This window comes from Canis lupus, chromosome 6, assembly GCF_011100685.1.
Source record: "Canis lupus familiaris isolate Mischka breed German Shepherd chromosome 6, alternate assembly UU_Cfam_GSD_1.0, whole genome shotgun sequence".
In the NCBI taxonomy this organism is placed as follows: domain Eukaryota; kingdom Metazoa; phylum Chordata; class Mammalia; order Carnivora; family Canidae; genus Canis; species Canis lupus.
Genome location: NC_049227.1, coordinates 31,079,155 through 31,096,867, shown reverse-complemented (window position 1 = coordinate 31,096,867; position 17,713 = coordinate 31,079,155). Strand labels below are relative to the sequence as shown.

General features: G+C 39.2%; 1 protein-coding gene across 9 annotated transcripts in view; it reads left to right on the top strand.

The window, feature by feature from the left end:
- SNX29 (sorting nexin 29) overlaps positions 1–17,713 on the top strand; it is a 528,683-nt gene that overhangs the window by 30,758 nt on the left and 480,212 nt on the right. The gene's annotated exons all lie outside the window — the stretch shown is intronic.

Genomic DNA, 17,713 nt, shown 5'->3' with positions numbered 1-17,713 from the left:
GTAGAACTGTTTGCTTGGCATAACCAGTAGGAACTTACTAAAACTCAATATGTTGTCATTCTTTGACTATAGACATATCAGTATTTTGGCGGAATTGGAAACTAAAGGCTAGACTATTGCTCATTAATTCCTCTATTCAACAGATCTCTGTTTGTAGATTGCTATGTTAGCATTGGGGATATAAACCGGATGAGTTGTTTGCTGTCCTCAGGGAACTTAGAACTGAGTCCAGGAGATGAGCATGTAATTTGTGGATAGTCATGGTGGCCTGTAGTTATAATTACCTAGTACAGATATAAGAGGTGAGTGTGGGATCTTTAGTGGTCCAGATGGGTAGGATGGGAATTCCAGGCAGTAGGAGTAGCAAGTGGGGTGGTCTAGGGAGGCGTGAGAAAATGATGAGATCGTGGATGTGTTGGATGTGTTGGGAGATGGTCTGCAAAGTCAGGAGGTTCCTCTCTTACTGTCTTGGGGAGGTGTTTGAACTTGATCCACTAGGGTATCATTTCTTAGATTATGGCTACTTGAGTGCCATTTTCATAATTTTTGCCATTTCTGTATACTGTCTGAGTCAGATATTCGCTTGTGGTGGAATTTGAAGGCCGTATATACTCTGGTCTTATCATAAGTAATACCATCAGTGAAATCCAAGACTGATGCTGGTTATAGTCTTTCTTGATGCATTGAAATAATTAACATAAAAATGTTCATCTGTGTTCCTCCTAAAATCACATCTTGTCCTGTATGCCATGGCAAAGTGTGGTATGGGTGGGAAAAAACAAAGAAAGACAACAACATAGAGTTGCATTTCTGGAAGAAGTGCAGGGGGGTGGGATGAGATGGGGTCTGGGAGGCAGGGAGGGGTGAGTCTGTGCACTGGGCCAGAGGGCTGAGTGGAGACGTGGCTCTTGAAAGGAGAGCCAGAGGATTGGAAAAGCCTTGTGACTGAGCCTTGAGAAGCCCAAGGGGCTGCCAGGACTTGGGAAATGAGACACCAGTTCTTTGGTGTAAGGTGTGGCCAGAAATCAGAGCAGTTGTGTGTTGTCTTTAATTTTGTTTTAAGGCAAGCTTTGGTGTGGAGTTTCCTTTCTTCCATGCTGTGGGCACCAACTATGCTTGAAGAGCCCTGGGTCCTCTGGCTTAGTGTCACTTCTGTGTTTCCTTGTTTCCCATTTATTCACTCCTTCAGCGTCTAGGGACTCTTGTTTCCTCCATTCTCTTTTCCCCTGGGAACCAGCTCCTTCAGCTGCTTCCTTCCCGACTGCCAGCTCCTGTTCCTGACTTTGAAGCTCCTCATCTGCCAGGAGAATCCTAGGCAGTATTTGTGGCTAGTCGAAGAGCTGGAGGTCAGTCTTCCCACAAGAAGGCAGTTACTCTGTTGATATTAGTAATTTGAAAATGGTCAGAAACTGTGCGTTTTAACTCATTGAAGAATTGGTTATTCTTTTTAGTTTCTGGCTCCTCTGGTAGGACACTTATTTGATTTCTTCTTGCATGCCTGTCTGCCACCCTCAAACCTTCACACTTAAAGCGTCTTGAAAACTACTGCCTTGTGAGTTTTCACTGCTACCAGGCTTGCATTTTTTCTGGTTCTTTGTCAACTTTTTTTTTTTTGGCCTCTTTTTTTTTTTCTCTATTACATCCTCTTCTTGTTTATGACAAAAAATTATTTGTTCTGTGGTTTTCTCCAAGTTCATATAATTTTTATAAGTAAAACACACATGTGTGTACATGTACACACACACAGGTTTTATTGCCCTTGTTTTTCAAAAATTGAATTATATGTAATGTTCTGTATCTGTTTTCTCTCTTGGCACTATCCTGTCAAAACCTTTCTAAGTTAAGGTTTTAATAGTTTTAATTATTTTTAATTTTGTAAATCTAATCATTGTTTTTAAGATGTTGCATTATATCGCATGATGCATATGTGCAAATAGTTGCCTATGAGGTAATAATGACTTCATGTCTAGTATTCACTACTGTGGACAGTGAAACAACAGATACCCTTGAACATCTTTACTTTTGTACTGAGGATTTTATTTCCTTGGCATAGATTTTTCAGTAGTTGGGTTGCTGGGTCAAAGAGAATACGTGATTTTATTTTATTTATTTTTTTTAAGTAAGCTCCACATCCAGTGTGAAGCCCAGTGTGAGGCTTGAACTCACAACTCTGAAATTAAGACATCCCTAAGTGGAGATCAAGAGTCAGATGCTTACCTGACTGACCCACCCAGGGGCCTCAAAATGTGTTTATTTTTTATTTTATTTTAAAAAAAGATTTTATTTGAGAGACAGAGAGACAGAGCATGAGCCCAGGGAGAGGCAGAGGGAAAGAGAGAGGGACAAGCAGACTCCTTGCTAAGTGCAGAGCCTGACATGGGGCTTGATCCCAGGACTCTGAGATCATAGCCTGAGCCAAAATCAGATGCTTAACCCACTGAGCCACCCAGGTTCCCCAATATGTGTTTATTTTTAATAATTATGATCAGGTATCTTTCTAAAAATTTCTACTGGCTGTGCATGAGACTACCCTTCTCTTTCCAGGTAACAGTAGTTGTGAATGTTGTTTTGAAGTTTTATAGGTCTGATGGGTGAAAGGTGGTCCCTTGGGGCCTGGGTGGCAGTCAGTTAAGCATTTACCTCTTGCTTTCAGCTCAGATCCTGATCTCAGAATTGTGAGATTTAGCCTCGGGTCAGGCTCTGTGTGGAGTCTGCTTGAGATTTTGTCTCTCCCTCTGCCCCAACCCCTTTCTTTTTTTTTTTTTAAAGATTTTATTTATTTATTCATGATAGTCACAGAGAGAGAGAGAGAGGCAGAGACACAGGCAGAGGGAGAAGCAGGCTCCATGCACCGGGAGCCCGATGTGGGATTCGATCCCGGGTCTCCAGGATCGCGCCCTGGGCCAAAGACAGGCGCCAAACCGCTGCGCCACCCAGGGATCCCCCCAACCCCTTTCTTGCACACATATTCTCTCAAATAAATAAATAAACCTTAAAAAAACACAACATAAAGAAAAGGTGGTGGCTCACCATCATTTTAATTTGCATTTCCTTGATTGCTAGTGAATATCAGTATCTTTCTTGTTTTTTTTTTTTTTCTTAAATATGTTTTGGCTATTTGGCTGCACTGTTTTGTGTGAAGCTCCTTGATATTATTTGCCCATTTTATTATTGGATTATTTGTCCCCTTATCAGTTTGTGAGAGCTCTTTATACATTATTGTAATTAGTTAGCCTTTCATCTAAAGCCTTTCTGCTTTGCAACATTTTTTTTCAAATCTGTCCATTATTGTTGGAAACACAGATAACAGTATCTATTATACTACCACATTAAAATTTTTTTACACAATTAAATATCTATTTATGGACCCATATGCCTACCTACCAGTTTTAAGGTTTTCAGTGTTTTAAAAACATCTTCCCAACCGTAGATTGTGCATGCAGTGTTTTAAAATTTTCTTGTAAGATTTTTATTGTTTGCAGTTAAACTTTTAATCCACCTATAATTTATTTTTTTTTATGGCCTGTGGGATAAAACTAAAGCCAATTTTAGTTTCTTCTAGATGATTGCTATTTTTTTCACAGATCTTTTTGGCCCTTTATTTCTGGGCTACAGTTTACATTCATTTCATTTATTTAGCACAGAGTGAGCATGCTCTGATTCACAGCATGAGGACTAATTGAGAGTACGAGGCTGGCTTGACTCTCAGGTCCTGGGACGCCTGGCACAGCAAGGAGTCAGCGTGGGAGGAGGGCCCTCACATGCTTGTACTGCCACACTGGGATGAGGGGCCTCACCCCTCATGATTCTTGCTTAAGAAGAGTTTGCATGAATTTTCAGAGATACTGAAATCTGCTCAAATGATGGTAGAAGGTGCAAATAATTGAGAGAACATCATTGAAACCCACTCCACTTTCTCCTACTCCCTCACAAATAAGAACCATACAATTTATATTACTCTACAACTTGCTTTTTTTTTTTTTTTTTTTTTTAGAGAAACTGCGCAAGCAAGAGAGAGAGAAAGAGAGGGGGCTTGCAGGGGGGGCAGGGCAGAGAGAGAGAGACAGCGAGAGCGAGAAAGAGAGAGAGAGAATCTTAAGCAGGCTCCACACCCTGCACAGAGCCTGATATGGAGCTTAATTTCATGACCCTGAGATCATGACTGAGCCAAAATCAATAGTCAACTGACTGAGCCATCCAGGCACCCCATTGTTTTGGTATGTATGTATGTATGTATGTATGCATTCATTCATTCATTCATTCAAATTCAAATTCAATTCAAATTCAAATTTAGTTTCATATACAGAGTTTAGTAAGTCATCAGTTGCATATAACACCCAGTAAGCTCATCACATCATCTACCCTCCTTAATGCCCATCATCCAGTTACCCCCTCTTCTCACCTACATGCCCTCCAGCAATCATCAGTTTATTTCCCATAGATAAAAGTCTCTTATGGTGTTATCTCTCTTTCTGATTTCTTCCCATTCAGGTTTCCCTCCCTTTCCCTATGATCCTTTTTGCTATTTCTTATTTTCCACATAGGAGTGAGACCACATGATAATTTGTCTTTCTCTGATTGACTTATTTAGTTCAGCATAATACCCTCCAGTTCCATCCACGTCTAGGTAAATAGTGTAAGTACCCATCCTTTCTGATGGCTGAGTAATAGCAGTGTGTGTGTGTGTGTGTGTGTGTGTGTGTGTGTGTGTGTATCTATATATATATCTTCTTTATCCATTCATTTGTCAATGGACATCTTGGCTCTTTCCATACTTTGGTTATTGTGGACATTGTTGCTATAAACATTAGGGTACACATGTCCCTTCATATCACTACATTTATATCTTTGGGGTAAAGACCCTAGTAGTGGAATTGCTGGATCATAGGGTAGTTCTATCTTTAACTTCTTGAGGAACCTCCATACCATTTTCCAGAGTGGCTGTACCAGTTTGCATTCCCACTAGCAGTGTAAGAGGGTTCCCCTTTCTCCATGCCCTCACCAACACTTGTTTCCTGACTTGTTAATTTTAGCCATTCTGACTGGTATGAGGTGGTATCTCATTATGAATTTGATTTGTATTTCTCTGATGCCAAGTGATGTTAAGCATTTTATCATGTGTTCTGTTGGTCTTCTTTGGAAGAATGTCTGTTCATGTCTTCTGCCCATTTCTTGACTGGATTATTTGTTTTTGGGTGTTGAGTTTGATAATCTTCGTTAAAGATCTTGGATACTAGCCCTTTATCTGATATGTCATTTGCAAATATTATCTTCTCTCATCCTATAGGTTGCCTTTTCATTTGGTTGACTGTTTTTCCTTTGCTGTGCAGAAGCTTTTTATGTTGATGAAGTCCCAGTAGTTTATTTTTGCTTTTGTTTCCTTTGCCTTTAGAGATGTGTCTAGCAAGAAGTTGCTGCAGTCAAGGTCAAAGAGGTTGCTGTTTGTGTTCTTCTCTAGGATTTTTATGGATTCCTGTCTCATGTTTAGGTCTTTCACCATTTTGAGTTTATCTTTGTGTATGGTCTAAGAGAATTGTCCAGTTTTATTCTTCTGCATGTGGCTGTCCAATTTTCCTAACAGCATGTGTTGAAGAGACTGTCTTTTTTCTATTGGATCTTCTCCCCTGCTTTGTTAAAGATTAGTTTACTATAGAGTTGAGGGTCCATTTCTGGGTTCTCTAATCTGTTCCCTTGATCTATGTGTCTGTTTTTGTGCCAGTACCATACTGTCTTGATGATCACAGCTTTGTAGTACAGCCTGAAATCTGGCATTGTGATGCCCCCAGCTTTGGTTGTCTTTTTCAAAATTCCTTTGGCTATTTGGGTTTTTTTTCTGGTTCCATGCAAATTTTAGAATTATTCCAGCTCTGTGAAAAATGTTGATGGTATTTTAATAGGGATTGGATTGAATATGTAGATGCTTTGGGTAGCATGGACATTTTCACAATATTTATTCTTCTAAGCCATGATCATGGAATGTTTTTTCATTTCTTTGTGTCTGGCTCAATTTCTTTCCTAAGTATTCTGTAGTTTTTAGAGCAGAGATCCTCTACCTTTTTGGTTAGGTTTGTTCCTAGATATCTTATGGTTTTTGGTGCAGTTGTAAATGAGATCAATTCCTTAATTTCTCTTTCTTCTCTCTCATTGTTAGTGTATAGAAATGCAACTGATTTCTTTGCATTGGTTTTATAACCTGCCATGTTGCTGAATTGTCCTGTATGAGTTCTAGCAATTTTGAAGTGGAGTCTTTTGGCTTTTCCACTAAAAATATCAAGTCATTTGTGAAGAGTGAGAGTTTCACTTCTTTGCCAACTTGAATGCCTTTTCTTTCTTTCTGATTGCTGAGGCTAGGACTTCAGTACTATGTCGAACAGTAGTGGTAAGAGTGGACATCCCTGATGTGTTCCTGACCTAAGGAAAAAGCTTTCAGTCTCTCCCCATTGAGAATGATACTTGCTGTGGGTTGGTTGGTTATTTATTTATTTATTTATTTATTTATTTATTTATTTATTTATTTATTTATGATAGACAGAGAGAGAGAGAGAGAGGCAGAGACACAGGCAGAGGGAGAAGCAGGCTCCATGCAGGGAGCCTGATGTGGGACTCGATCCCGGGACTCCAGGATCTCGCCCTGGGCCAAAGGCAGGCGCTAAACCGCTGAGCCACCAGGGCTGCCCAATTTTTTTTTTTTTTAAGATTTTGTTCATTTATTCATGAGACACACACACACACACACACACACACACACACACACAGATGCAGAGACACAGGCAGAGGGAGAAGCAGGCTTCATGCAGGGAGCCCGACGTAGGACTCGATCCTGGGTCTCCAGGACCAGGACCAGGCCCTGGGCTGAAGGCAGCGCTAAATGGCTGAGCCACCCGGGCTGCCCCTGTAATTATCCATTTTGGTGGGATCTTTGTCTGGTTTGGGATCAAGGTGATCCTGGCTTCATAGAAAGAATTTGGAAGGTTTCCTTCCTTTTCTATTTTTTGAAACAACTTCAGAAGAATAGGTATTAGTTCTTCTTTATTTTAAAGAAGATTTTATTTATTGGAGCAAGTGCATGAGTAGGGGGCAGTAGCAGAGGGGGAAGAGGAGGCAGGCTCCCAGCTGAGCAGGGGCCTGGATATGGGGCTTGATACCAGGACCCCGGGATCATGACCTGAGCTGAAGGCAGTGGCTCAACTGACTGAGCCACTGAGGTGTTCTGTTACTTGTTCTTTAAGTGCTTGGTAGCATTCCCCTGGGAAGCCATCGGGCCTTGGTCTTGTTATTGGGAGATTTTTTATTACTGCTTCAGTTTCCTTGCTGGTTCAGGTTTTCTATTTCTTCCTGTTTTAATTTTGGTAGTTTATAAGTTTCTACGAATGCATCCATTTCTTCCAGATTGCTTAATTTGTTCTCATGTAGTTGCTTATAGTATGTTCTTAAAATTGTATTTCCTTGGTGTTGGTTGTAATCTCTCCTTTTTCATTCATGCTTTTATTAACTTGGGTCCTTTCTCTTTTCTTTTTGAGAAGTCTGGCTAGGGGTTTATTGATTTTACTAATTCTTTCAAAGGACCAGCTTCTAGTTTCGTTGATCTCTTCCACTATTCTTTTGGTTTCAGTTTCATTGATTTCTGCTCTAATCTTTATTTCTTGTCTCCTGCTTGGATTACTCTCTATTTGCTGTTCTTTCTCTAGCTTCCTTAGGTGTAAGATTAGCTTGTGTATTTGAGACTTTTCTGGTTTCTTGAGAAAGGCTTATATTCCTATGTACTTCCCTGTTAGGATCACCTTTGCTGCATCTCAAAGGTTTTGAACAGTTGTGTTTTCATTTTCATTTGTTTCCATGAATTTTTTCAATTCTTTTTTAATTTCCTGGTTGATCCATTCATTCTTTAGTAGGATGCTCTTTAGCCTCCAAGTGTTTGAGTTCCTTCCAAATTTCCTCTTGTGATTGAGTTCCAGTTTCAAAGCATTGTGGTCTGAAAATATGCAGGGAATAATCCCTTTCTTTTGGTACAAGTTGATATGTGAGTTACAACCTGGTATGTGATCTCTTCTGGAGAAAGTTCCATGTGCAGTTAAAAAGAGTGTGTATTCTGTTGCTTTAGGATAGAATGGTCTGTTATGTATCTGTGAAGTCCATCTTGTCCAGTGTGTCATTCAAAGTCCTTGTTTCCTTGTTGATCTTCTGCTTAGGTGATACGTCAGTTGCTGTGAGTGGGGTGTTAAAATCCTCTACTGTTATTGTATTATTATCAGTGTGTTTCTTTAATTTTTATTATTACTTGGTTTGTATAATTGGCTGCTCCCAAGTTAGGAGCATAAATGTTGACAATTGTTAGACCTTCTTATTGGCTAGACTCTTTAAGTGTGATATAGTGTTCCTCTTCATCTTTTACTACAATCTTTGGCTTAAAATCCAATTTGTCTGATACAAGGATTGCTATCCCAGCTTTCTTTTGATGTCCATTAGCATGTTACATGGTTCTCCACCCTCTTACTTTCAATTTGGAGGTGTCTTTTGGTCTAAAATGAGTGTCTTATAGATAGCATATGGATAGGTCTTGCTTTTTTTATCCAATCCAATACCCTGTGTCTTTTGATTTTAGCATTTAGTCCATTTACATTCAGAGTAACTATTGAAAGATATGAATTTAGTGCCATTGTATTACCTGTGAAGTCACTGCTTCTGTATATTGTCTTTATTCCTTTCTCGTCTATGTTACTTTGGGAGTATCTCTTTGCATACAGGATCCCCTTTAATATTTCTTGCAGGGCTGGTTTAATGATCATAAATTCTTTAGTTTCTGTTTATCCTGGAAGCTCTTTATCTCACCTTCCATTTTGAATGACAGCCTTGCTGGATAAGGTATTATTGGCTGCATATTTTTCTTGTTTAGTACCCTGACTATATCATGCCAGCCCTTTCTGGCCTGCCAGGTCTCTGTAGATAGGTCTGCTGCCAGTCTAATGTTTCTACCTTTGTAGGTTAAGGACTTCTTGTCTTGAGCTGCTTTCAGGATTTTCTCTTTATTTCTGAAATTTACAAACTTCACCATTATGTCAGGGTGTTGATCTGTTTTTGTTGATTTTGAGGGGGGTTCTGTATGCCTCTTATATTTGAATGCCTGTTTCCTTTGAGATTAGGGAAGTTCTCAGCTATGATTTGTTCAAATATACCTTCTGTCCCTCTTTCTTGCTCTTCTTCCTCTGGGACTCCAATCAATTTAATATTGTTTTGCTTTATGGCATTGCTGATCTTCTTCAATCTTCCTGGGGAAAGAGGAGAGTTACTACATTTTTGCCTGTTGCAGGGCCCCCGCAAAGAGAGGGGTCACCAGATGGTGCCATGGTTCACATTTATGGCAAACTGAGCTGAGAGCCCACTCCGGGGCTTGCTGACTGTAGCCAGTTTCCTGGCTCCAGTGCTTGAGAACTATGTTGGCTCAGGCATCCCCGTTCTTTCTGTGACCCCGGGGATCCTGAGACCAGACTGCCCCACTATGATTCTGCCCCCCTTCGCCACCTGAGCACCTTGCAGGTAGGGGTGTCCCTCACTGGAACAGACTTCTAAAAGCCCATTTTGCACTGCAGGACTATATCACATTCGGGTAGCGGACTTACAGAGGCTCCCTTGGCCCACCATTTATCCTCCCATATATCCCCTGAGATTCACTTCTCTGAACCTCCTACCTTGCAAAAAGTGGTTGCTTTTCTATTTGTAGAATTCTGGCAATTATTTTCTTACATCTCAGGTTGTATTCACAGGTGTTCAGAATGATTTGATAGATATCTAGCTAAATTCAAGGGACTAGTTGAAACAACAACGTTCCCTACTCTTCTACCATCTTGCCTCTTTCCCTATTTTTTGTTTTGTTTTTAGACCTGGCTGTGTATTATGGAAATTTTTCCAGGTCAGTAGGTAACATAATGGTGCAGCTTACTGTCAATGGCATCTTTATGACTAATGCCAATTTGTCTAATTTTATCAATTATGAGGCACAACTGGATTTCAAAGATGTGTGAAAAAAATTTGGTGCTTCTTCGGGTTGATTAGATATGGCATCTCATTATTTTTTAGTTTCTGTGTAATATTTTACAGTCTGAAGGTGGTATAACTTATTTACTATTTTCCTGTTAATGGATGTGCAAGTTGTTTCTAATTTTGTTTCTGCTTTTGCTATTGTAAACAGTGCTACAATAAAAATATTTGTGTATATATTTATTTATATATCTTTGCCTCCAATTTTTGTATTTGTTTATTTAAATTTTTAATTTTGAGATAATTGTAGATTCACATGCATTTGTTTTTGTTTTTTTGTTTTAGATTCACATGCATTTGTTAAGAAGTAATATAGAAAGATCCAGCTTTCCCTTTCCCCAGTTTTTCTTAGTAGTAACAACTTATAAAACTTTAGGACAGGGATCCCTGGGTGGCGCAGCGGTTTAGCGCCTGCCTTTGGCCCAGGGCACGATCCTGGAGACCCAGGATCGAATCCCACGTCGGGCTCCTGGTGCATGGAGCCTGCTTCTTTCTCTGCCTGTGTCTCTGCCTCTCTCTCTCTCTCTCTCTCTGTGTGACTATCATAAATAAATAAAAATTAAAAAAAAAACACTTTAGGACAGCATTTCAGATTTCCCTAGTTTTGCTTACACTTATTTGTGTGTATGTGCTTGTGTGTGTTTGTGTGTGTGTTTAGTTCTGTGCAGTTTTATCACTGCATAGGGACACCTGCTCATCACCACAGTCAAGATAATGGAGTAGTTTCATTGTCACAGGATCCCTCTCCTTGACCTTTTATACCACATGTACCTCCCTCCTGTTCCCTCCCTCTCCATCCCTAACTCCTGGCAACCACCAATCTGTCCTCTGGTTGTATAATTTTGTTACTTCACGAACATTATATTAGTGGAATAATACAGTGTATAATCTTTTGGAATTGGGTTTTTTTCCCCCCACTCAGTGTGATTCCCAGGAGATTGACCCATGTCTTTGCATGTATCAGTAGTGTGTGTGCCTTTTTGTTGCTGACTTGTATTCCATGGTATGTAGGGACCAAACTCTGTTTTTTAATTAACTCGCTGAGGGACATCTGGGTTGTTTCAGTTTTTGGCTATTGCAAATAATGTTGCTGTAAACATTTACGTGCAGGTTTTTCATGGGAACATAATGCTTTTCCTTTTTCTGAGATAGTCACTAAGAGTGTAATTGTTGGGTGGATGATATTTGCATATTTAGTTTTATAAGAAACTAAATTAGTCGGTCTGTGATTGGTTTTAAAGTTGATAGTCCTGAATTGGTGTCTTAGTATTATGACACTTTCCTGGCCACTGGTGAGACTGAATGTATTTTCATCCATTTACTGGTCAACATTTCCTCCTTTCATGATGTGTTTATTGACCTTGTTGAAAAGTTTATTATTATTTGAGTTGCTTGTCTTTCTCTTATCCATTTATAGAAGCTCTCCATATAATATGGCTTTTGATCCTTTTTCAACCATATGTATTTTGTAAGTATTTTCTCCAGTATCTCATTATTGTTTTACCATGTTTATGGTATCTTTTGCCATATAGAAATTTAAAAATTTTATGAAATTAATTATATGAGGCTTTTTTTTTAAAGTAGTCTCCATGCTTACTATGGAACCCAATGTGGGGCTTGAATCCTTGACCCTGAGATCAAGACCTGAGTTGAGACCAAGAGTCAGACACTTAACCAACTGAGCCACCCTGGCACCCCAAATGAACCTTTATTTATTTATATTTATTTTTTAAAGATTTTCTTCATTTATTCATGAGAGACACACAGAGAGAGGTAGAGATAGGCAGAGGAAGAAGCAGGCTCCCCGCAAGGAGCCTGTTGCTGGACTCGATCCCAGATCCCAGGATCACGCCCTGAGCCGAAGGCAGACACTCAACTGCTGAGCCACCCAGGCATTCCTCTGAATGAACCTTTAAAATTTTGCTTTTAGAGTATCCTGTCCTGAGGTTCTTCTGTATTTTTCTCTATTGTTCTTACAGTTTTATTTTTTCCCATTTATAGTTTTATTTATTTTGATCCATCTGGAATTTTGTTCTATCTGGAATTGGAGGCAGAAGTTTATTCTTTCCTTCTAGCCCTGTAGCTGGGTGCTTTTTGTCAGTGCCCCTAGTTTAAATAGTCCATTCTTGTGCATCTGAATTGAAGCACTGCCGTTATTATATCTCACATGTTTCCATATTTATTTGGATGGTTTTTTAAAAATAATTTTATTTATTTATTAGAGAGAGAAAGCAAGGGACAGAGCACGAGCAGGAGGAGGGGCAGAGGCAGAGGGAGAAGCAAACTCCCCACTGAGCAGGGAGCCCGATGTGGGGCTTGATCCCAAGACCCCAAGATCATGACCTGAGCCAAAGGCAGATGTTTAACCAATTGAGCCACCAGGCACCCCTTATTTGGATTTTCTATGAGGGGTTTCTTTACACTCCATCAATTTGTTTATTCCTACACTCAGAACCATACTGTGCCAAGTCCTTCCTGGGATTATTACTGAAATTGTATTCAATTTATACATCAATTGATATATACATAATTAATTTAGACATTAATGACATTTTAATTTTAATAAATCTTATTCAAGAAAATGGTATTTCTATTTATATTGATTTTTATACCTTTTAAGAAAATATTATTCTTTTCTTCATATAGGATTTTTATCCTTCTTGTTTAAAAATATGATTTATTTTACTTTTGTTACTACTGTAAATGGAATTCCCTTGTCCCATTTTGCTTACCTAAAAAAAAAAAATCAAATTTTAATGTTATAGTTTCATTTATTCCAGCATTTTTTATTTGTGGGTTAGAAACACTTTTATATCTTTGTAGATCTGCTTTTTTTGGCTTAAACATTATAATCTAAGCTCTTTGTTTTGAAAAGTTTATTTATTTTGTAATCTAAGCTTTTTAAAAATGCCATTTGAAGTTCTCTATAAGCATTTAAAATAGTTATACTCCTTTCCTCACCATAACTTTCAAGTTGTATTTCTTCATTTGTTATAGCTCAATGTAGCAATATTTCTGGCTCTTGAGATGTCAATACTTCTTTAATGCTTGTTTTGGAAAGAAGCTAAGTTCAGAAAAGCGTAAAGGCAGGAAAGACATCACCAGTAATTCTTTTACCAAGTGGCTATTAATGTTTTCACATAATTCCTTTTAGGATTCTTTTTTAGCATAGTTGAGAGCAGACAATATATAATTTCACATTGTGCTGATTTTTCATTTTATATTACAAACCTGTGGGTTTTCATTATCAACTCTTGGTATGAGTTTTAAGGAGTAAATAGCATTCAATTATGTTTAACCAATTGTCCAAATGTGAGATCTTTAGGTGGTTTTTAATTTTCCCCAGGTATAGATGATGTTGTTTTGAGTATCTTCATTCTTAAATCTTTATGTGACTTGTAGATTTCAGCCAAGGATTGATATCTGCCAGGAAAATTCACAGGCTAAAATTCACAGGTGTGAACCTTTGGAAAACTATTCTTTATACATAAATGTAGAGCATGGCCCATTGCACATGAATGCCATATGGTAGCAAGGCTAGTGGTGATTCTACTGTCCTAAGTCTGAGATATGGCTAATGCTGTTGATTGACTGATTTTTATGGATACAGTTGACTCCATTCCAGGTGACATCCACAGGAGGATAATCCAGTCTGTTTTCATGATTGTACTTGGGTTTTCTTCCAGAGGTTCCTATAACACAGTGAAAGAGCACTTTGAAATATGCCCTCTTTCATAAAGTTAATTTGATGTCATTTGTAAAAATGTGGCTTTTATTGCTGATCCTGTCATTTTTTCTAGCATTTGCCATTAAAAAGTACAGGATTCTTAAGAATCTTATAGATTCATGTGGCAGGATAAGGAGTCTTGAAATATAGGTCAAAGCTCAGGAAAACCACTTGCAGAATTTCAGCAGTAAACTTGTCAAGCTCATGTGGTGTCCAGCTGTGCTGGTATTGGTAGGTAGTTTTAAATTCAGCAGGAGCAAGGCCATTAATTTTCCATTCTTTCATTCCTTTATCAGGCTTTACTAAACATCTTGAGGGCCATTTTTAAAAAAGATTTATTTATTTATTTGAGAGAGAGAGAGAGAGAGCGCATGTGCATGATGGAGCACGATGGGGAAGGGGAGAGAGAGAGGGAGAAAGAATCCTAAGCAGATTCCTTGCTGAGTGTGGAGCCCAACATGCAGCTTGATCTCAGGACCCTGAGATTACCACCTGATTGGAAACCAAGAGTTGGATGCTTAACCAACTCTGCCACTGAGGCACCCCCAATTTTTTTTTGATTTTTAACAGCATTATTGATATCTAATTTGCATACCATAAAAACTGACCTCTTGTAAGCGTACAGTGCAGTAATTTTTAAAGTTAATTAATTAATTATTTTAGAGCGAGCGAGCAAGGGTTCATGTGGGGTTTGGGGAGGGGCAGATCAAGAGGGAGGGAATCTTAAGCAGACTCCCAGTGTGGAGTTTGATCTCATGACCCTGAGATCACTACCTGAATGGAAACCAAGAGTCATTTGCTTAACCAGCTGCCGCCACCCTGGCGCCCCTTGCAGTGATTTTTAGAAGTAAATGTATAGAGTGGTACAACCATTAACTCAACCAAGTTTAGAACATTTTCATTATGCCAAATTTCTGTTGTGTCAGTTTATAGTTAATCCCTGATTCCAGCCTTAGGCAACCACTAATTGACTACTAATTTTGGTTTCTATATATTTACCTTTTCTCAAAATTTCATGGAATCCTACACTTTGTGGTTTTTTGGGTCTGACTTCTTTAGCATAATATTTTCAAGGCTCATCTTTGTTGTAGCATATCTCAGTACTTTATTCCTTAGTATTGCTGAATAGTATTTCATTGTATCAAGACACCACATTTTATTTATCCATTCATCTGGTCAGTAGTTGTATGCATAAAAGCCTGAAGTGATTTTCTTGACTGGTGCTTAAAAAAACAAAGCAAAACACCTCATTTGCTATTAAGTTCTCCTACTTAATTACAAACATGCCCAGTTCATTGACTTACAGTAGAAGTTAAGAAGAAGCTAAGTCTTGAGTGATTAGTAGGTATAAACTCAGGCCCAGTGTGGAAATGCAAAGGGGACATAGGGAGGGTAATAAATAGCATGGCCTTTGGCAACGTAGTCATCATAGTGAATTAATTTTAGGGTTAATACTCCCTTTAGTACTCCCTCTGGGTTTTCTGCTGTATCAAGTTGATTGTGACCTGTCTTCATCTGGAAGGTAATACTGATGATGTAACCCAAACCTTGGTGACTGGGTTTGTGCTGTTCGCCTGCATTCCATTCCCTTTAGGGGCCAGATATTATCTAGAGTTGGCGAGGTAGTTACTGACTTGTATGTTAGAGCCAAGTAAACTAACAGGGATTGTTGATTTAATTATTATATTTGCAGATGATTTGTTTAAAGGTGCAGGCTGTGGTTTATTTTTTTAAGTATTTTTATTTTTTAAAAGATTTTATTTATTAGAGAGAGAGAGCGCATGCGAGTAAGCGAGTGTGCAAGCAGGGGGAGTGGCAGACAGAGGGAGAGATAGAAGCAGATGCCCTGCTTAGCAGGGAGCCAGATGTGGGGCTTAGATCCTGGGACCACAACCTGAGCTGAAGGCAGACGCCTAACCTATTGAGCCACCCAGGCGCCCCCAAGCTGTGGTTTAGTATGGAGTACTCTAAACATAGCCCAGCGTTTTTGTTTTTTTCCCCTGAGGTAGGACTTTCATTGGGCTCCATTTTTGCCATGCTTGTTTTGATTCCTGTGGAATTTAGATGGTTTTGTTAGGTGTCCCAGCTTTCAGGAAGCCCTTAAATGTGTACCTGCATGAAATTGTAGAGGACTAGCATATACATATCTCATGTTTAAGAGTGACATCTGCCTAGCAAAGAGGGTTGTTTCAATGTGGGGGAGTATTCTGGGACTTATGGCTCAAGATTAATTACTTATTTACTTACCTGTTGAAAAAGTGTTTATGGAGCACACACTATGTACTAGACATTCAGTTAGATGCAGGGTAGTCAAGGTAGGTTTCTAAATAGTGTCATTGAGGACAGATGTTACATTTGGGATGCCAGTTGGGGTTCCTTCCAGTGGAGGGCCAACTTTAATCTTTAGCAGTGGTTGCCCAGAATCCTGGGATGGATTACTGATGTCTGTCATGAGCACAGACAGAGAGTAAATGTACAATTGCTATGTATTTGCTGACACCATGTTAGGGTTTTCTGGTGTAGATGGATGGCTTGAATAAAGGTGGGGTATGGAAAAGAGAGGACATTTGTCTCAGAATAAGCATGCTTGCCTTGAGACATTTGTCTCAGAATAAGCATGGGGTGTATATGGAATCTACTTTGGATCAGTTTGGGATTTGGTAGGGCTGGAGTATGGATGTTGTTATTTATGTAGTCTTATAATGCTATTTATTATGTACTCATGTACTGTCTCTTAAATGTCTTTAGCCTGTTTCTTTAGGTATAAGACGGAGATAATACCTGCCTCACCTATATAATAATGTTGATGGGAGGAGCTAATGAAATAATAGGTATGAAAATAGTTTACCACCCACAGAGCAATAAACTCTTAGAGTATTATTACTACAGGTGTGGAGGTGAGTAGAACAGGAAATGCCTGAAGTTAGGCAAGATTGAACAGGATGGTGATGGTCTCAGGACCTTTGCACTGGGTCCCTCTGCCCAGTCTGCTGTGTTTGTCACATCCAGGTCATAACTCCAAGGTTACCTCCATTTAGGCCCTAGAATCTAAGCCTGTTCCTGCTGGGTCTTCATCTACCACCTTGTTTGGTTTGATTTTCTTCAGAGTTTTCATTAACTGAAATGGTCTGGTTAGTTTTGTGTATCTCCCTTTGCTAGAACTGTGCAAATGTGGTGAGGCAGAGACCTTGCTATCTCTTTGTATCCTCAGAGCCTAGAATAGTAGTGCCTGGCACATAGGGGGAGTTCGGGATTTATTATTGTTTTTTTGAGGTGAGGGGGCATGGGAGAACACGAGCACGAGTGGGGTAGGAGGGCCAGAGGGAGAGGAAGAGAGAGAATCTTAAGCAGATTCCACACTCAGTGTGTGGAGCCTGATGTTGGGCTTGATCCTAGGACTCTGAGACCATGACCCGAGCCAAAATCAAGAGTTGGACACTTAACCGACTGAGCCACCCAGGCATCCCAAGGATTTCTTGACATAGGTTGCATGAGTGAATGGAAGGGCCTTAAAGTCCACAGACTCAGTGGGCCTGGGTGCCCAGGAGCCCTATGAGGTTGGTAAAGAATAGAAGGTAGTAGCTGTGACCTCATCTCTTTGCCAACATGTTTTTGAAGGTCCTCTTTTTTGGGTATTGAGAAATGAATTTAATGGAATCCACAATAGTAACTTAATTGAAAATTCATCCCATCAACTCTGGATCTGACTTCATAATGTAATCTCTTACAGCAACATAAAGGATAAGTATCAGAATTCATATTATTATTTTTTTAGTGTATGTAACAGGCCATGAAATTATACAATGTTTCCAATTTGGGAGGCTGGCACATTCAATCCCTTCAAAGATAATGTAATTCCTTAAACTATATGTGATATGAATTAGAGTTGGAACTTGTGAATTGGATACAATTAGCTGTCCACCCCTCCCACACCAGACTGATTTGTTTTTA